Here is a 21,590-nt window from a genome sequence, read left to right as displayed (position 1 = left end):
TTGATAACGTAGCACAGCATCACATAGTACAGGCTCAATAAATGATAGCCGTGCTTTGCCATTTCCTCTTTTAGAGATGATCTTTCACAAACAACTGGAAACCAAAATACCTTGAGGAAAAGATGTAGGAAAAGTAGGATCCTCTTCTGTGAAAATGATGGCCAGGAAAACTCTGCAGGATGACTCTGGGTATATACATTGGGTGAAGTGCCCTGCAGAAGCCCTCTTAGCCCAGCGCTGAGAAGGAAGAGCCACCTATGGAGTCATGGGTGGTGTCTGTCACACCGTGTCTGAGGAACATCAGTAGAGCAGGATGTGGCAAGTAGGAAGATTCTCCTGTCTGTGCACTGGAAACTCTCCGTTTGTTAGGCATTTCTGTGTAAGGAAATGAAATGTTTCCTCTAAATAAATTATAGCAATGAAGAAACTACTAACTCAAGATTTCTGCTTGTGAAATTACCTTAAAAGTGTAAGTTTTCAGACTTCTCTTTGCTTCATGCATTCTTTAATTCGCTAGTTTCCAGTCGGTATGGCTGCTGGATGCAAAAACAGGTGCTTCTGAGCCATGGTGAGAATTCAGAATCAATGGCATGCAAAGATCTATTCTGTTTTTGAAAACAGGCTGTGTATCTAAAACCTTTCTGTGTGCCTGTGCCACTCAAGTGCTGGAATCATAAAACACAGGATGAGACGAAATAATTGTGTGATTGTTTTAACATCTTAAAGAGGATTTCGGAGCACCATAAGCTGCTAATGATTTTCAGGAGGCAGGTGCAAGACATGCAATTACTTTTCCACTTCCATCCCTTTTTCTCATTTGAGAGCACTTACAGATTATTCACTGATTTCCGTGGCAGAGGCTTTTTGTGAGAAAGAACTATTCCGGCAGAAAACAGCAATTAAACATTGTTCAAGATGTCTGTATTTGGAAAGAAGAGAAGAAAGACAATTTTAAAAAATGACAGTTTCTCAAATTTAAAGAATTTTAAGTAGTTCCCATTACGTTTTAAATGGTCACTTTACTTGAGTTTATGGAGTTGCTGGGTTCCTCAGACTCATGACTCAAACTCTACACAGTTTTTCTCCACAGGAGGTCGAGCGCTTTGCTCTTCCATGCTCATCTCAGTTGTCCTTGGCTCATTTTTATCTTTTGCCCATGCATTGGCTTTCCCACTGTCTTCTTGGATTCCGACTCCCTGGTACAAAAATGTAGGCCTTGGTATCCAAAAGTAACTGAGGTATGAAGCACAATCCTGAGAGAAACTTTTGGCTTTAGAAACAGTCTTATTTCTTGGTCTTGCGGAAGGCACTCCTAGAGAGGTGGGCTGGCAGCTTCCCTGGCATCTCCTAGCCCTTGACCCTACCTCTTCCCCCTCTACCATCAGTAACTACTTTAGCTTTTACATTTTGAAGAATTTAAAAGGTTTCACTATTTAATTATAACAGGCTATGGAAGTGCATTTTCTTGTATTCCCAGGATTGTGACGAAAGGCCAAAAGTAAATACCAATTTTTTTTTTTTGTAATGCAAAACCAAATTTATTTCCCAATAAAGATTGGGATACTAGGTTAAAAAGAAAGCAGTCTTCTGTTAAATAGAGATTAAGGTTCTTAAGTGGCTGCCTTTGGGAACTACTACAATGGAAGACTTGCTGTGAGGCCTTCAGATGTTGAAGCCTCTTGGCCCCCATGTTTCTGCAAACCGTTTAGGTGTAGCTTCTTTCCCAGTCAGCCTTTCTAATTCCTCCTGATGGCTATGCTGGTGTCGCAGATACCAAGAAGACAGTTTCCATAGTCTGGAAGGCTGCCAGCCTTGACAGCTGTCCTCCCAGTTTAAAAGACTTATCAAGGGGCCCCAAAATCAGCTCTATTAATACAGCCGCTCTTCCCTCCCTCCCTGGTCATTAGGGCAAGAAGACCAGGTGATCACATTTAGGAAGGTTGGGATTCTTGGAGAGAAACTCCCTTTTCTGTTCACACTGTGATAGTAAGGTGGGAGCTTCGGCTTCCCTGAAGCCAGTGCAGGACAGTCACTGGAGACTCACCAGTTCCACTGGGAGTGCTGCCATTTCATTACCCTGTTAGGCAGCTTCCTAATAGAAGTGACGACAACTGGAGAGTGACTATGGGGCCAAGAGAAGAAGTAAAGACCAAGAAGACCGTCTTCCAGCCACTCAATATAGTGAGAATGTGTGAACTGTTTTCAGATCGAGTGCACCAACAAAAGGCAGTGTGCTAGTGTCCCCCCAAAGAAAGCAGCCTGAAAGGCAGGAGTGGATTACCAGGGGGTTGTGGACCACCAAGGAGGTAGCTTAAGGAGGGAGTGATGGGAAAGGTGAAGTCACTGCTGAATCTTCTTACCAGAAGCCATGCACTGAGGAGACCCTAGCTGTTTCTTTGAGGAACACATGTTCTGAGCTTAAGAGACAGGTAGCACTCTATGGATGGAGGCCATGAGAAGATGCTGGGATTGATCAGTCCTGGAAAGGGAGCCTGCAGGAACCCACCTTGGGAAGACATCAGCCTTCCCAAAGCAGTGATGAAGACCACCTCTCCTTTTTCTTCTCCTTGCCTTACACCTAAGGGAAAGAGCCTGGGAGAGGGAGAAAAAGTATATGAACAGCATAGCACATTCTTCTTCCCCCAGACAGGCCTGGCCACGGCTAGCAGGGTGGAAGAATATTAACAAGTGAGTTTTAAGAGAGGACTGAATATTAAATACCAGGAACCATTCCTTTGTTGCATAAATATTAATCACCGACTACCTGCTAATACTGCTCTGGGTATGGAAAATGATTATGAAACAAAATAGATTCAGAGGAAACTGACACAGGCTAATGCTGAAAATGATAGGAAAACAATAAAATCTGGAAAAAGCCTTAAAGGAATCACAGAAGGTGGGCAAAGAGACTCAACAAAGCAAATTTGATGTACTGCTATTCAAAAAAAAAAAAAAAAAAAAAGCCATCTCATGTTTATATCCCAAGGAGTTGAGACTCTTCAAAACACTGTTGACCTTTTTTTTTTAAATCAGTGCACACAGTTGACATCTGCACTTAATGGGTACAGGGTGGATCCCAGAGGAAATGAGGTTCAGATAGAAAGAACAGCAGCAGCTTGGACAAGGTAGAGAATGGGGCAGTCAGGGAAACAAGAAGGCCATAGGATCTCTTCTCAGTTTTTTTTGTTGTTGTTGTTAGGCTAATCTTGGGGTCATGGTTGAGAAACCAGATTAGCCGTTAGACCTTGAAAAAGTGAATCTCTGCCATTCAGGCTTCATTCCACAGTAACATAGTGAATACTGCCTATGTGGAAGATGCTAGCCGGGAGGGAGGTGAACACAAAGGAGGTGTGGAACCTGTCCTGAGAGATTCTAGCAGGGGAAGAAGATCTACACATAAATTACAATTTTATTAGATCTCATTTGCATAATGCTTCATAATTTACAAGTGTTTTCATATATGTTTGATTTTTAAAATATCACTCTCAGGTAAACCATCCTTTTTTAGATGAGGAAACTCAAATCCAGCAAGGTTAGGTACATTGATGAAGATGGATAGCAAGCCAGTAGATAGTTTTGAACAACATCTTAAATTTTAAGTTCTATTTCCATGACATCTTGCTGTTCTCTAGTATTCATAAAAAACAGTGTGTGATAGGTAGTAAATATAAACATTGTCCTAGGGAATGGAGTTGGGAAACTTTTTGTAAAAGTCCAGATAGTATTTTAGACTTTGTATGCCATAGAGTATTGATTGGAACTACTCCCATTTTGGTGTGAAAGAAGTTGCAGACAACACTTCAATGAATGGGTGTAGCCATGTGCCACTGACACGGTATGTATAAAAACAGTTCAAATTTATCCAGTATTTTGTCTGTCTTTGCTATAGAGGGTAATAGGAAGACGGGCTCCTCTCTTATTGGCAGTGGTGTACTAGTAAATATTTAGTAAGTGGATCTCTAGGTGAGGAAAACCTGATTTGTAACGTTTGCCAATTTCTGTGTTGTAAATATTCCCATCAAGGCCTACTTCAAGCAACCAGACTGAAGTGCCAGAAAGTTCAGTTGGAAAAAGATGCATTTAAGCCAGTCTTAGTGTATCACTGCCTGAGACTGTCACTGAAGACTTCTGGGCTATAGGTAGAATTTCAACAGGTTAAGTTAGTGTATAGATGGAGGAGAAAGAACAAAAGGAATATCTTAAGAGCAGGCAAGTGCCAACCATGTTCTGGGAATGATGGCCATCTCAGTTGGCTTGGAGCACAGTGTATGAGTAAGTGTAAAGACAGGTGGATGAGTGGTCCCACCAGGTCTGGAGTGCTGACAGCCTTGAGTGCCAGCCAAAGAGCTTGGGATTTGTTGAGTGGGGCCCTGTGGCCTCTGAAGCTTGTTAACCTGAGGGCAGTTATGATCATAGTTATATTTTATTAAGATGTCTCTGGTAGCCACCTGAAATTAGCAGAAGAGAAATTGGAGGAAAGGAGGCTCCTTGAAAGAGAGAACCATCACTAAGATGCAAAACAGGTCAGAGAGAGGTGTTAAATTAAAACAATCAATCTAGCTCGGTAAACAAAGTCGGAGAAAGTAGAGTAATTTCCTACCCAGAGTAGTGTAAGTCTGACATGTTCTTTGTCCTTCTTTCTTTCTTGCTTCCACCCCTTTCTTATTTCTATTCATCATAAACTGGCTATAGTGCAGTGGGGTTCCAATTTGGGAGTGCCTCAGAACCCGGAAGCCTTCTTAAAGGAAGGCCTTGTGACCTGAACCCTTATCTTCTGAATTCCATGTGTTATTTCCATGACATCTCATTGCATCTTACTCTGTATGAAAAGCAGTGTGTGATAGTGAGTTTTCAGTAGAAGAACACTGAGCTCTGGAGCAGGGACCCCACCCCCAGTGTTCCAACTTCAGTTCATCTGGAGTGGGGTCTGAAAATGTGCATTTATAACAAATTCCCGGGTAAAACTGCGGCTTTGTAACCAGTTTGAGAACCACTGCTGTGGCAAATACTAGGACTCTCAATATGGATGTGTCTTAGTTATCTCACACCCAAGTATGGAGTACTGAGCTCTTTACTCACACCTCAAACCTGCCAGATTCCCCAGTTTTTCCCTACTGTAGCAAACAGCAGCACATTTACTTGTTTTTTTTTTTTTTCTGGCAAGAAGCTTCAGAGTCTCCCTCCTCTTCTTCTTTTTTACTCCCCTCCACTCACTTGTTGAATCATGAAGCTCTGTTGCTTCTGTGTACTAAGTGTCTCTTCAGTCCACACACTGTCCTTTAGTCCCACTACTGCCACCTTAGTTAGGCACCAGCATCTGATGGTTCATAGAGGCCTTCCGCATAGAGTCCTTCATTCCTACATGTCCTTCTCCAACATTATCCACATTGTGGGCAAGGTGGTTTTTTTAATAAATTACATCTGATCATGTCCCTCCTCCGTATAAAGTACTTGTTTTCACTTGCCCTTGGAATAAGGCCCAAGTCATAGCATGGTCTGCAAGGCTCTGTGTGCCATGGACCGCCTGTTCCTCCACACTCACTTCATTCAGAGCACATCCCTCACTTTCCACCTTCCAGTCACGTGGATATCCTGTCAGCCTTTGGAACTGTCATTCTTACTCTGGAAGCTGGCCCTTTGGCATACAACCTAGAACACTCTTTTTCTTCACACTTTGTTTGTACAAGCCCCAGCTGTTTTTCACATTTTAGCATAGAGGTCCCATCCTCAACGAAGTGTTGGTTTATTCACTGGATTAAGGTAAATGGACTCATTGTAGTTGTCCATGACGACTCTATTTCTCTTCTTAATATCCTTGTCAAAATAAAACTACTTCTCTGAGTGTATGGATTCCCATCTCAGGTCCAAGGTATCTGGAGAGAGAGACCATTTGTCTTATACACCACCTTGTCCCTATTTCTTAGCATCATGCCCATTGTATAACAAGAATGCAGTATTTTTTTTCCTCCTTTTTTTCATGTTTAGTTTTATTATTTTCTTTGTGGTTGTTGTTTTTTAATTTTTAATTTTTTATAAACATATAATGTATTTTTATCCCCAGGGGTACAGGTCTCTGAATCGCCAGGTTTACACACTTCACAGCACTCACCATAGCACATACCCTCCCCAAAGTCCATAACCCCACCACTCTCTCCCAACCCCCCTCCCCCCAGCAACCCTCAGTTTGTTTTGTGAGATTAAGAGTCACTTATGGTTTGTCTCCCTCCCAATCCCATCTTGTTTCATTTATTCTTCTCCTACCCCCTTAACCCCCCCATGTTGCATCTCCACTTCCTCATATCAGGGAGATCATATGATAGTTGTCTTTCGCCGAATAACTTACTTCACTTAGCATGATACCCTCTAGTTCCATCCACATCGTCGCAAATGGCAAGATTTCATTTCTTTTGATGGCTGCATAATATTCCATTGTGTATATGTACCACATCTTCTTTATCCATTCATCTGTTGATGGACATCTAGGTTCTTTCCATAGTTTGGCTATTGTGGACATTGCTGCTATAAACATTTGGGTGCACGTGCCCCTTTGGATCACTACGTTTGTATCTTTAGGGTAAATACCCAGTAGTACAATTGCTGGGTCATAGGGTAGTTCTATTTTCAACATTTTGAGGAACCTCCATGCTGTTTTCCAGAGTGGTTGCACCAGCTTGCATTCCCACCAACAGTGTAGGAGGGTTCCCCTTTCTCTACATCCTCACCAGCATTTGTCATTTCCTGACTTGTTAATTTTACCCATTCTAACTGGTGTGAGGTAATATCTCATTGTGGTTTTGATTTGTATTTCCCTGATGCCGAGTGATGTGGAGCACTTTTTCATGTGTCTGTTGGCCATCTGAATGTCTTCTTTGCAGAAATGTCTGTTCATGTCTTCTGCCCATTTCTTGATTGGATTATTTGTTCTTTGGGTGTTCAGTTTGAGAAGTTCTTTATAGATCTTGGATACTAGCCCTTTGTCTGACATGTCATTTGCAAATAACTTCTCCCATTCTGTCAGTTGTCTTTTGGTTTTGTTTACCGTATCCTTTGCTGTGCAAAAGATTTTGATCTTGGTGAAATCCCAGTAGTTCATTTATACCCTTGCTTCTCTTGCCTTTGGTGATGTTTCTAGAAAGAAATTGCAGTGGCTGGGCTCAAAGACATTGCTGCCTGTGTTCTCCTCAATGATATTGATGGATTCCTATCTCACATTGAGGTCTTTCATCCATTTTGAGTCTATTTTTGTGTGTGGTATAAGGAAATGGTCCAGTTTCATTCTTCTGGATGTGGCTGTCCAATTTTCCCAACACCATTTGTTGAAGAAACTGTCTTTTTTCCATTGGACATTCTTTCCTGCTCTGTCAAAGATTAGTTGACCATAGAGTTGAGGGTCTATTTCTGGGCTCTCTATTCTGTTCCATTGATGTATGTGTCTGTTTTTGTGCCAGTATCGTACTTTCTTAATGATGACAGCTTTGTAATAGAGCTTGAAGTCTAGCATTGTGATGCCACCAACTTTGGCTTTCTTTTTCAACATTCCTCTGGCCATTCAGGGTCTTTTCTGCTTCCATATAAATTTTAGGATTATTTATTCCATTTCTTTGGAAAAAAAAAAAGGATGGTATTTTGATAGGGATTACATTAAATGTATAGATTACTTTATGTAGCATAGACATTTTCACAATATTTGTTTTTCCAATCCATGAGCTTGGAATGTTTTTCCATTTCTTTGTGTCTTCCTCAATATCTTTCATGGGTACTTTATAGTTTTCTGAGTACAGATTCTTTGCCTCTTTGGTTAGGTTTATTCCTAAGTATCTTATGGTTTGGGGTACTATTGTACAGAGGATTGACTCTGCAATTTCTCTTTCCTCTGTCTTGATGTTGGTGTATAGAAATGAAATTGATTTCTGTGCATTGATTTTATATACTGACACTTTACTGAATTCCTGTTTCAGTTCTAGTAGTTTTGGGGTGGACTCTTTTGGGTTTTCCCCTTAAAGTATTGTATTATCTGCAAAGAGTGAGAGTTTGACTTCTTCTTTGCTGATTCAGATGTCTTTTATTTCTTTTTATTGTCTGATTGCTGAGGCTAGGACTTCTAGTATTGTGTTGAATATCAGTGGTGGTAGTGGACATCCCTGCTGTGTTCCTGACCTTAGTAAAAAGCTCTCAGTTTTTCTCCATTGAGAATGATATTTGCTGTGGGTTTTCCATACATGGCTTTGATGATATTGAAGTATGTACCCTCTATCCCTACACTGTGAAGAGTTTTGATTAAGAAAGGATGCTGTACTTTGTCAAATGCTTTTCTGCATCTCTTGGGAGTATCATATGGTTCTTGTTCTTTCTTTTATTAATGTATTTTATCACAGTGATTTGTGGATGTTGAACCAACCTTGCAGCCCTGGAATGAATCCCACTTGGTCGTGGTTAATACTTTTAATGTACTGTTGGATCCTATTGGCTAGCATTTTGGTGAGAATTTTTGCATCATTGTTCATCAAGGATATTGGTCTGTAATTCTCCTTTTTGGTGGGGTCTTTATCTGGTTTGGGGATCAAGGCAATGGTGGCCTCATAAAATGAGTTTGGAAGTTTTCCTTCCATTTCTTTTTTTTGGGAACAGTTTCAGGAGAATAGGTATTAATTCCTCTTTAAATATTTGGTATAATTCCCCTAGGAAGCCCTCTGGCCCTGGGTTCTTGTTTGTTGGGAGATTTTGATGACTCTTTCAATCTCCTTACTGGTTATGGGTCTGTTCAGGTTTTCTGTTTCTTCCTGGTTCAGTTTTGGTAGTTTGTATGTCTCTAGGAATGCATCTATTTCTTCCAAATTTTCAAGTTTGCTGGCATATAGCTGTTAATAATATGTTCTTATAATTTTTTGTCTTTCTTTGGTTTGGGTTGTGATCTCTCCTCTTTCATTCATGATTTTATTAATTTGGGTCATTTCTATTTTGATAAGTCTGGCCAGGGGTTTATTAATCTTATTAATTCTTTCAAAGAACCAGCTCCTAGTTTGATTGATTTGTTCTACTGGTTTTTGTTTTTTTTTTTGTTTTTTTTCTGTTTCTATTTCATTGATTTCTGCTCTGATGTTTATTATTTCTCTTCTCCTGCTGGGTTTCTATTTCTTCCCGGTTCAGCTGTGATAGTTTATATGTCTCTAGGAAAGCATCCATTTCTTCCAGATTGTCAAATATGTTGGCATAGAGTTGCTCATAGTATGTTCTTATAATTGTCTGTATTTCTTTGGTGTTAGTTGTGATCTCTCCTCTTTCATTCATGATTTTATTTATTTGGGTCTTTTCTCTTTTCTTTTTGATAAGTCTGGCCAGGGGTTTATCAATCTTATTAATTCTTTCAAAGAACAGCTCCTTGTTTCATTGATTTGTTCTCTTGTTTTTTTTGGTTTCTATTTCATTGATTTCTGCTCTGATCTTTATGATTTCTCCTTCTGGGTTTAGGGTTTCTTTCTTGTTCTTTCTCTAGCTCCTTTAGGTGTAGCATTAGGTTGTGTACTTGAGACCTTTCTTGTTTCTTGAGAAAGGCTTGTACTGCTATATATTTTCCTCTCAGGACTGCCTTTGCTGTGTCTCACAGATTTTGAACCATTGTGTTTTCATTATCATTTGTTTTCATGAATTTTTTCAATTCTTCTTTAATTTCCTGGTTGACCCATTCATTCTTTAGAAGGATGCTGTTTAGTCTCCATGTATTTGGGTTCTTTCCATACTTGCTCTTGTGGTTGAGTTCTAGCTTCAGAGTACTGTGGTCTGAAAATATGCAGGGAATGATCCCAATCTTTTGATACCAGTTGAGACCTGATTTAGGACCCAGGATGTGATCTATTCTGGAGAATGTTCAATGTGCACTGGAGAAGAATGTGTATTCTGTTGCTTTGCGATAGAATGTTGTGAGTATATCTGTGATGTCCATCTGGTCCAGTGTGGGCATAGATATTTAAAATTGTTAGATCTTCTTGTTGGACAGACCCTTTGAGTATGATATAGTGTCCTTCCTCATCTCTTATTGCAGTCTTTGGCTTAAAATCTAATTGATCTGATATAAAGATTGCCACCCCTGCTTTCTTCTGATGTCCATTAGCATGGTAAATTGTTTTCCACCCCCTCACTTTAAATCTGGAGGTGTCTTCAGGTCTGAAATGGGCTTCTTGTAGGCAACATATAGATGGGTTTTGGTTTTTTATCCATTCTGATACCCTGTGTCTTTTGATTGGGGGCATTTAGCCCATTAACATTCAGGGTAACTATGGAGAGAGATGAATTTAGTGCCACTGTATTGCCTGTAAGGTGACTGTTACTGTATATGTATATTGTCTCTATTCCTTTCTGATCTACCACTTGTAGGCTCTCTCTTTGCTTAGAGGACCCCTTTCAATATTTCCTGTAGAGCTGGTTTGGTGTTTGCAAATTCTTTCAGTTTTTGTTTGTCCTGGAAGCTTTTTATCTCTCCTTCTATTTTCAACGATAGCCTAGCTGGATATAGTATTCTTGGCTGCATGTTTTTCTCGTTTAGTGCTCTGAATATATCATGCCAGCTCCTTTTGGCCTGCCAGGTCTCTGTGGATAAGTCTGCTGCCAATCTAATATTTTTACCATTGTATGTTACAGACTTCTTTTCCCGGGCTGCTTTCAGGATTTTCTCTTTGTTACTAAGACTTGTAAATCTTGTGAATTTTACTATTAAGTGACGGGGTGTGGACCTATTCTTGTTGATTTTGAGGGGGGTTCTCTGCACTTCCTGGATTTTGATGTTTGTTCCCTTTGCCATATTAGGGAAATTCTCTCCAATAATTCTCTCCAATATACCTTCTGCTCCCCACCCCCTTCTTCTTCTGGAATCCCAATTATTCTAATGTTGTTTCATCTTATGGTGTCTCTTATCTCTCGAATTCTCCCCTCGTTGTCCAGTAGCTGTTTGTCCCTCTTTTGCTCTGCTTCTTTATTCTCTGTCATTTGGTCTTCTATATCACTAATTCTTTCTTCTCCCTCATTTATCCTAGCAGTGAGAGCCTCCATTTTTGATTGCACCTCATTAATAGCTTTTTTGAGTTCAACTTGGTTAGATTTTAGTTCTTTTATTTTTCCAGAAAGGGCTTTTATCTCTCCCGAGAGGTTTTCTCTAATATCTTCCATGCCTTTTTCGAGCCTGGCTAGAACCTTGAGAATTGTCATTCTGAACTCTAGATCTGACATATTACCAATGTCTGTATTGATTAGTTCCCTAGCCTTCGGTGCTGCCTCTTGTTCTTTTTTTTGTGGTGAATTTTTCCGCCTTGTCATTTTGTCCAGATAAGAGTATATGAAGGAGCAAGTAAAATACTAAAAGGGTGGCAAAGACCCCAGGAAAATACACTTTAACTAAATCAGAAGAGACCCCAAATCATGTGAGGGTGGAGAAAGGGGATTAAAAGGGGTTCAGAAAAAAAAAAGAAACAAGTAAAAAAAGAAAACAAATAAAGAAAAAATATATAAAAGAAAAAAATATGTATATCTTAGATAAACTAGTTAAAAAAACATTAAAAAAGAAAAGGGTAAAAGTTAAAAAAAATTAGCAGAAGAAAAAAAATTGAAAAAAAAAATTAAATTACCTGCAAGACTAAAGAATCATGGGGAGAAAGCCATGAGTTGCGTGCTTTGCTTTCTCCTCCTCTGGAATTCCTGTGCTCTCCTTGGTATTGAACCTGCATTCCTTGGTAGGTGAACTTGGTCTTGGCCGGATTTCTTGTTGATCTTCTGGGGAAGGGGCCTGGTGTAGTGATTCTCAAGTGTCTTTGCCCCAGGCGGAATTGCACTGCCCTTACCAGGGACCAGGCTGAGTAATCTGCTCGGGTTTGCTTTCGGGAGCTTTTGTTCCCTGAACGCTTTTCGTAGAGTTCTAGAGGACGAGAATGAAAATGGCAGCCTCCCAGTCTCTGGCCCGGAGGAGCCGAGAGCTCAGGGCCCCACTCCTCAGTGAGCCCTCAGAGAATAGCACCCAATCACTCCCGTCTCTCTGGCCTCTGGCTGCGCTCCGAGCTCACTGAGCCTGCGACCAGTTCAAGGTAACCCTGAGCTGAGAGCTCACTCCTTGGCTCTGTCTCTGTAGCCAGCTTCCCCGTTCTAATACCTGCAAGCTCTGTGACACTCAGACACCCCCGATCCTTCTGTGACCCTGCGGGACCTGGGGCCACGTTGACCCCGCGTGGGCTTCACCCCATTTTTTTGCCTCTGGAGCAATGTCCCTCAGTGGAACAGAGTTTTAAAAGTCCTGATTTAGTGCTCCGTTGCTCTGCCGGTTGCTGGGAGCCAGCCCCTCCCCCCGCGGTCTATCTTCTCTTCTTCTCCGTCAGTCCTACCTTTCAGAAAGTGGTTGATTTTCTGTTTCTAGAATTGCTGTTCTTCTTCTCTTCGATCTCACGTTGGATTTGTAGGTGTTTGCAATGTTTAGATAAACTATCTAGCTGATCTCCTGCTACCTGATGTTGTCTCAGCCTGCTACTTCACCATCATCTTGACTCTCCACAGGAATGCAGTATTTTTGACTTATAATCCTTCCTTCATGATTTCCTCCCTTTATCTCCATTCCTTCTCTTGAATACTATAAAACACACTAGTGGTTTCTTAACAACATTCATTTCCCAACCTTCTTCTTTGCTAACAGAACTTGCTTTTATTCAAGTTATTATCTATATAATATGGCCAGAGATGACTGAAGAGATTTATTGAGGAGAAAGTTATTTTATTTTCAGTGTTGATGTAGAATTAAAGCAAACTCAAACTAAGAAAAGTTAAAAGGAACTAAACTATTGACTCTCCAGTATGAAAGAAACTCATTCATTTGTCTGTCTACTCATCCCAGAAGGACTGGTGTATGTGCAACAATGTAGTAGGCATTGGATGCTAATGGTGAACAAAACAGGTAGGATTGTTTCCCTTGTAACAAGTAGGATTTTCCCCTGTGTGTGTGTGTGTATGTGTGTGTGTGTGTGTGTGTGTGTTGGATGTGTGCAGTAGTGTTCCAGAGAGAGGGAGTATCATGTGTAAAAACCTGAAACTGAGATGATCATGACATGTTGGAAGAACTGAAAACAAGTCAGTTTGAATGAAGTGGGAAATGGTGACATATGTGGGCAAACATATAGAGAGAGGAGTGTCATGAAGGTTTTTTTGGCCATATTAGGAGATTTATCCTGAGAATAATGGGAATTTTTGGAAGGATTTGAACCAAGGCAAAGCATTTCCCACAACATCCAGGTGGATCCTGCAGGAGATTAACCTGAAGGGTGAGAGAGGAAACAGTAAAAACAGAGGAAGCTATGGAAGGTCATTAGCCTATTTGTGCCTAAATTTTTTCATCATGGAACATGTGAAAAAATATTTTTTACACATTGTTTAAACTGGAGGGAATTTGTAGCCCCTGATTAGGCTTCCAGCTGTTGGAGGGGACAAGCCTGGGGATTTGTGCTCCTAGGCCAGTTCTACTGGCTGAAGAAAATCTGGTATCTAGGCATTTCTGTACACCTGTAAGCCATTGTCTACACATCTGTTGGAAAGTTCTGCTTTAATCCTATCTCTGTTGCTTACCTTCTCTCTTTTAAGACCTTGAATGTGAAATGCAAATGATTTCAAGGAGAAGAAGGTCCTTTGGCTGAATTGCCACCAGTTGCTTTCCAGCTTCCTACTACCTCTCTGTCTGGTCCTCTCCTTGTAGCTTCTAAATGACTCAGCACTTTCAGATAATTGTGATTTCTTGGTAACTTTCTCTACCACCTTTCAGATCCACACAGTCAAACCTCTAGGTACATTCCCTCAGGGCTCTATGCCAAGAAGATGACAGTGGGTACAACAGTGACGTCATTTGGTTCAGTCACACTAATGTTTAAGACGACACAGTCTTACCCCACCAGAATAGTAACACACAAGTTTCCAGAAGGTCATTAATGTGAGATTATACCTGTAGGATTTTTTGACTAGGAACACACTAACACAGCTGAGGTGAAAAGTAGAGAGGAATTGGAAGTAGCAAGGATACCCACAGAGCCCCTGACTCAACCTCTCAGAGCACGGTTATTTGCTAGGTAGATTAAAGTGGTGCTTAATTTGCATTAAAAAAGGAGTTAGGCTTTGTTGGAGACTGCAGTGCCTCTAGGCTGTGCTCCATAATAAACAATACTTTGTAGTCAGGGAATTTGTTTCATCAAAAAGCCTCCTGGAAAGTTCTAACAAGCATTTTGTAATTAAATTTCAAAATATCCCTATGAAGCAGACAGTGGACTGTTTTTCTGCCTTGTTCAGAAGGAAACCTACTGAGACATGAAAAGGTTGAAAGACCTGTGACAGGGGACATCCCTAGAAGGCTGGCCTCTTGATCTCTGGATTTCCCACAGAGCTGATAGGAGGTGATGGTTCACTTATCATGTCCATGAGAGTAAATAATGCATCTGCAAAGAGGAAGGATATCAATAGGGTGAGCAGACTGATGCTTCACTAATTCTGTAGACCAGTGGATCTCTACTTCAGTGACATCATATGTATCACTAGGCCACTCTCAAGTTTTTTATCTAGCCAGGGCCCTAATACCTGGACAATCTCATTTAGTTTGTCAGGTTAGGACCAAGCCTGTGTATCTTCAAGTAAGTGTTTCTGAGTGATCTTAATATAGACTGTGTTAGTTTGCTGGGGCTGTCATTACAAAATACCACAGACCCAGTGGCTTAAGCAATAGAAATGTATTTTCCCACAGTTGTGGAGGTTAGAAGTATGAGAGACAAAGATATGGGTGGGACTGGTTCCTTCTGAGGCTCTTCTCCCTGGCTTACGGATGGCTGTCTTCTCCAGGTTTCACATGGTCTTCTGTCTGTATTCATCTGTGTCCCCCAACTCTTCTTCTTCTTCTTCTTCTCTTTTTTTTTTTTAAAGATTTTATTTATTTATTTGACAGAGAGAGACATACTGAGAGAGGGAACACAAGGAGCGGAAGTGGGAGAGGGAGAAGCAGGCTTCCCGCTGAGCAGGGAGCCCGATGCGGGGCTAGATCCCAGGACCCTAGGATCATGACCTGAGTTGAAGGCAGACACTTAACGACTGAACCCAGGTACCCCCCCCAACTCTTCTTTTCATAAGGACACCAGTCATGTTGGATTAGAGTCTACCCTAACATCTTCATCTTTTTTTTTTTTTTTTGAGATTTTATTTATTTATATGACCAAGATTCCAAGTAGTCAGAGAGGCAGGTGATGGGAGGGGGGAAACAGGCTCCCCGCTAAGCAGAGAGTCTGATGCAGGGCTCAATCCCAGGACCCTGAAGTCATGACCTGAGCTGAAGGCAGAGGCTTAATCCACTGAACCACCCAGGCACCCCCCTAACATCTTCATTTTAACACAATCACTTCTGTAAATAACATTTCCAAATATAGTCACATTCTCATGTACTAAAAATTAAGACTAAAGTACAAATGTTTGGATACTGTGGCAGGGAATGAGGCAGAGGGGGTGTAGGACAGTGGGGGATAGGGAGGTGGGAGCATGGGGAGTGTACGTTGGGAGGTCAGGATACAGTTCAGCTCATAGCATAGGCCAAACTTGGCACTGCTACAGGCTGACTCATCATTTGGGGCTTTAAGGTAGAATAGGCTTTAAGATGGCGAGGACTTGCCCTCTGTTTTATAGATAAAAGAAGCCTAGGGACAAACACCTTTTCAAAGTAAAGTGATGGTCAGCACCACACCTTCCTGCCACCATCCAGGATGGTTGGAACATTCCTTATTTATCCACTGAGCAGGACACGCCGCCAGGTGCTCGGTTGGTAGAGGTCAAATGAACGACTCAGAGAATGAGTTCCTCCAGTGATATGTTCCCTACACCGCTCATCCTCATATCTTCAGAAGAGGTTATTTTCATATTGTGAGGGGGATAATGAGATGAAAATTCTAGAAATACAAAGTCTCTTTCTAAGCAACAGTTCAGAGAAGCTTGGTAAAAGGAAGAGACAGTTTTTTCCCGGAGCTCTGTTTCATTTCTTGGAGGTATTTTCTTCCATAGAAGTAGACAGCAAACTTCCTTTGACCAGAATCACCAAGAGAGTGGTGATTCCACTCCACTTTCTCAGGACATGTTCCCCATCTTATGTCGTTGGCTTGACGATCAATGTCTAAATGTATTTCTAACTAGATAATAGCATCGATGGCTATGTCCACAGCCAGGATAAGATTCTTAAACCTATTCTATGTGTCACTGAGGCAGGGAAAAGTATCTGTAGCTTTGCTCCTGAAGGCACCTACTATGTGGAGAAAAACTGCACCCATTACTCACTGCTACCAATCCTGTGGCAGTGGGGCCTAGAGATAAGGATGGTTTGAGGGAGACTGCTCCTTGGCACAAAGCAAGGAGCTTACACTTGCCAGTGGCAAACTTATTATTGTTACCAGTGTAATTCAGAAGCCAGTGTTTCTAGAATCTGCAGTTTGTTTATGTCTTCCCATCTCTATCCCACAGAACTTCCTTGGGAACATGGAGACTTAGCACACTTGGCCCCTGAGCCTGGCAACCACACCCCCCATTCTGTGACATCCGACACAGTGGCCCTGGTGTATTAAAGAGATTATGTAGACCCACGGTGTGGCATGGTGTACCCCTGTAGCCTTTTCAGGCTCAGTTTTAAAAGTCAGCAGCTGCAGTAATTCACTATAAACTTCCCACAAGGCTTTTGAACCTAACAAATAGACTGTGATTTTACAAGACCAGGGTTGTGTCCCCTTAAAGTTCACCTACCACAGCATATGTAACAGTGATGGGGATTTTGTGAGATTTATGACCTCCTCTCTAGGAAGGTAGTGAATTTTTCTAATCAGTTCATGTGACCTTGCTGCTTTGAGACAGCTGAAGAGGGAGCGAAGCGAGGGTTTTCTAATGGGACTTAACCCCTTCTCCATCCCTGTAACCCAGGCCCCAGTATTTATACCAATGTCCTGCACACACGCATTCCTCTTTCTCCTGTGTGGACTCACCTCTTGGAGGTTTGAGGCCTCTGGGACATGCAGCAGCTTCCTCACCTTGGTGCTACCACCTGGTCTCTCTAACCCGGTGGTTGTCCACCGAGGGTGGTGTTGCCTGTCTTCCTCAGAAGACATTTGGTAATGTCTGGAGGCTTTATGATTGTCATACCTGCTACTGGCATCCAACAGGCAGGGGTCAGGGATGCTGCTGAACACCCTGCACAGGCCAGCCGTGCCACAGCAAAGAATCATCCAGCCCAACATGCTCACAGTGTTAAGGTTGAGAAACCATGCTCTGAGCAATGACCGCCTCGTTACCCTGTCCACAGTTTGTGGTCGGGACTTCCTCGTGCTGCCCACTTCTGCTGTTTTAGAGACGAACCCCTGCATCCCTCCCCACCTCCTGAGCCCTTCCTTCCCTCCCAGGGCTCCGCTGCTCTGTGCCCACCTCTCTTTCTCTTAAATCCTTCATCATTTCTCCTACAATTCCTTCTTTCCTCTTTGTCATAAGCAGATTTTCCCAACTTAGTGGAAATCCACAAAAAACAAAATACAGTAAATGATGGATGATTCAAAAACTTCTCTAAGACCTTTGAAATCTTTCTTTTTTATTGGAAAATTTCTCCTTGGACTAGAAACACCGTCTTTCCTCTGTTCTTCCCCCCTCCCCACCTCATTTTTTTTTTTTTATTCTGGATTCTTTTACCTCTGTCCCTTATAAGGCCTTAGCTTCGACTTCAGGCTTCACTGGATTCAGCCTTGTTGACGACTCACTTTTTCCTAAAGCTCTCTTCTTCCTTGTTTGCAGTGCGCACATTTATCTCCATCTGAAGCCTCTCTGCTGTCTCTCTTTAATAATTGTTAATGGATGATACAGTGACAAAATTCAGAATTTTTTCAACGGAATTTTCTTGCCACATGGTGTCGATAACAACTCTCAGCATCTGATGTGTGAATAGTGAATTGGCAACAGGTTTTGGGTAGCATTAGAAATCTCTTTCATCAACATCTTTTATGAATCGCAAAATGCTGTCTCTGCCTTTGAGTGTCCCTTTCTACAGCAAAATGGAGTGAAAACATACGATGGTCATCTCTCCATCTTTAACAGCCATGGGGCTTCTTCTCATATGAGTGGCTCCTATTATCCTACCCCTCTGAGATTTCTTTTGTTAGTATGACTTCAGTTTTTACTTTTATTTGGATGAATCCTGTATCCAAACACCCAACTGTATTTTCTCTTAGAATAATAGAAGACTCCTGTATTCTTCTCTGACCTTCTTGAAATTTTCTGCCCTAATAAAACCTTTGCTGTGACGTTTGGATTTTTGCTCGTCTCTGCAGCAGGAGTGGCCAGGCTGGTCTACCCATTGGGTGGGTTCCTGCTGAGGTATGACTGGCCCCTTTGGGTTTTTGAAGTGTTCTTTTAACACTCACGGTCTTGGAGCCATTGTGGGTTTCCTGCCCACAGAGGCATCTTCCATCTTTCCCTGAACCTTTGCCATTCTATGGTTTCTCTCAGAACGTCAGCATCTCCTCATGGGGAACCAAGGATTTCTTGGGCCCCCTCACATCCCACACAGAGTGTGGTGTGCTGAAATGCTCTTGCATCATTTTTCCCCCTGCTGCCTTCCCCAGCACTATTACTTCTGTGTTATCTCCGTATTGGTGCCAAATTGTAGGTTAGGGTTTGTCTAGGGGCTTATAGGCGAGTCTTCACTGTGAGTAGGAAGGCAAGCCAGTATCCCCAATGTCAATCATCTACTATTTCTTAAGCACCCCCGCCTCGCACCTTCCATTCCTAAATTCACTCTCTCCTTTTCCCCCACTGGTCCCCAGATCAAGCCAAATCAAACCAAACTAAACTGGCTTCAGGGGTTTTCTTTTTGTGCGGCTGTGCCTTTCCTGACACAGCGTTAGTGCAGGAACCTCCACAGCCACTGTGGAGTTTGGGTTGGTACAAGCTGATTTTGCCCTTGGTAATCGAACCCTCTTTTTTCTAAATGCTTGTAATGCTTTGAGTCTGCAATACTCAAAGATGGTGCTTTGTTGTATTGCTAGTTATGTTTTGTCCCATGTCCTACCTCCACAGCTTGTTGCAAGACTTTCAGGGTCTCTACACCTTTATGATAGCATGATAAGGTATTTGACCTTTGTCGCCAGTTTCTGACACAGAGTCCCCAAAGCCCTTTTAATTCCCTAAGTGATAAGGGTGATGGGAGCATCTTTTGTTCTGAGGAGCTGTAGATTAAGTTAGTCACCAGTGGCCAGTGATTGAATCAATCATGCCTACCTAAGGGAAGCTTTTCAAAAACCCCTAACTGATGAGATTTGAGGAGCTTCACAGTTGGTCAGCGCATTAACACATGGGAGGACGGCACATGTGAAGAGGGCATAGAAGCTTTGTGCACACTTCTCCATGCCTTGCCCCATAAATATCTTCCACTTGGCTCTTCCTGAGTTGTACCCTTTATAAAAAACTGGTAAATGCAAGCATAGTATGTTCCTGAGTTCTGTAAACCATAGTAACAAATTACTGAACCTGAGGGAAAAAGTTGTGGAAAATCCCAATTTATAACTGGTCTGAAATATGGAAGTCCTGGGATGCATGGCTGGTGCAAGACTAGTCTTTTGGGACTAGTCTGCTGGGACTAAGCCCTTAACATGTGAGGTCTGTGCTAGCTCTGGGTAGTTAGTGTCAGGATTTAATTGAATTGTTGGATACCCAGTTGGTGTCTGGACAATCAGAGAATTGGTTGCTGTGAGAGAAAAAGAAAACCCTCTCGTTCAATGTCAGGAGTGTAAAAATGAGTAAAAGCAGCTCACTGTCACATGTTTCCTTGCATTCCTAAGGCTTAGCAATATACTATGTATCTCAGTAATTTTGACAGATTCTCTACTACTGTTTTAGAAAATGCTTTGGACCAGTGGGGGCAAGTGCTCAATATTATAATTCATTTTGAGTTGAAACTCAAGAAAAAGTCAGAAACTACTAGCCAACTTCTCTTATGGAGTTCTTTCCTCCTCTTTTAATGGAGGTTGTTACATTTCATTTAAGTCCAGGTGCCTAATTATCTTCATTCCTCAATCTCGGGGTCATGGGATCGAGTCCCGCGTCGGGCTCTCTGCTCGGTGGGGGGCCTGCTTCCTCCTCTCTCTCTCTCTGCTTGCCTCTCTGCCTACTTGTGGTCTCTCTCTGTCAAATAAATAAATAACATCTTTAAAAAAAAATAAATGGAAGTCATGATATTTTCAGGTTCATTTGTCTCATGTGGTAACGATGAGTGAGATATTTAACCTCCATTTTCAAGTTCACGAGTACCCTGTGAATGTGGGTTAGAAGGAGTGAATACGGGGAGGTGGGAGATATCCTAATAAAGTATAAGTAATGAACCCAAACCATGATTTTAAGTGAAATTCTATTTGATATGGTAAGTTACAAACACATTGTTTGAAGATTATTATTGCCTTAGCTTATAATAAGGCTGTTTTTAAAAGCTGTTGGTTGATGAGGCACTCCCTCCAGAGATAAAATTTAACCCCCAGACTGCATCACAGTAAAGACACCCCACCCCACCCCGCATTTGATTTGTGTCTAGTGAACTAGCAGTAAGCTGGATGTCACTTGTGACCTCTTCCATGGGAACTACGTGAGCTGTTGATTGTTTACTTCTGCCCTATGTCTAACATTTAGAGATTTTCCTCTGATCCTCCAAAGAGGAAATGTGGAGATACACAGCCCCATCTGTTTACTGAGATCTATAAAATGAATATTCTCTCTTTTCTTGTCCTCATGTATGCCATCCAGGTAGCATGTTCCTGTGAGGTCGTCCCAGATACCTCACCGAGAATTCCATGTATGGAAGGAAGACAGATAAAGGTAGCTCGATTTGGTGTAAGTAATTGCATTTCACTTTCTCCTCTGAGTCCCTCTCGATCAGTTGGATCTAAATGGAATATAATCCCTTTGAATTCATTAGAAACTCCACGTGGTGGCCATCTGTTATAGATGGTGTGATCGGCTCCCTTAGTGGTATCCATAGTACTGTGGTCTCCTGAACAGCAGCTTCAGTATCATCACCCAAGAACTTGGTAGGAATTCAGAATCTCTGGCCCCATTTCAGACGTACTGAATCGTAAACTCCTGGCCATGTGTGTTCTAACAAACTCTCTGGTGATTCCAACGCACACTAACATTTAAGGGCTGCTGTAGTACCACTCTGCTTCTCACAGCGTCTTGGGCAGAAGTATTAGATCCCCAGAATACTTGTGAAAATGCCGAATACTGGACCCCAACTCTGACTAACTGAAGCAGATTCTCCCCTTTTTACAAAGTACCCAGAATATTTGTATGTCCAGGGAAGTTTGAGAAGCCATGCCTTGTGTTTTGTTCAACGCAGGCTGTGCATCGGAATCACCAAAAAAAAAAAAAAAAAAAAAAAAAAAAAAAAAAGCCCCAGAGATTTAAATTGACTTGCTGTGACATGTAGTCCAGGTGTTTGGATTCTTAAAGCTTCCCCACATAGTTCTCATCTGCAGCAAAGTATGAGAACCATGGCCTTATGTCATGCTAGAGACTGGAAAACTAAATAT

The 21,590-nt window shown here is 41.8% G+C and overlaps 1 long non-coding RNA gene across 1 annotated transcript in view; it reads left to right on the top strand.

The window, feature by feature from the left end:
* The window catches only part of LOC116585601, a 102,228-nt gene extending 81,346 nt beyond the window's left edge, over nucleotides 1–20,882 (top strand). Inside the window, exon 4 of the long non-coding RNA XR_004283715.1 lies at nucleotides 20,806–20,882. This is a non-coding gene — a long non-coding RNA (uncharacterized LOC116585601). The remainder of the gene's footprint in view (nucleotides 1–20,805) is intronic.
* The last annotated feature ends 708 nt before the right edge of the window (nucleotides 20,883–21,590 follow it).

The sequence above is a fragment of the Mustela erminea genome, chromosome 3 (genome assembly GCF_009829155.1).
Source record: "Mustela erminea isolate mMusErm1 chromosome 3, mMusErm1.Pri, whole genome shotgun sequence".
In the NCBI taxonomy this organism is placed as follows: Eukaryota; Metazoa; Chordata; class Mammalia; order Carnivora; family Mustelidae; genus Mustela; species Mustela erminea.
This window is presented reverse-complemented; position numbering and strand designations above follow the sequence as displayed.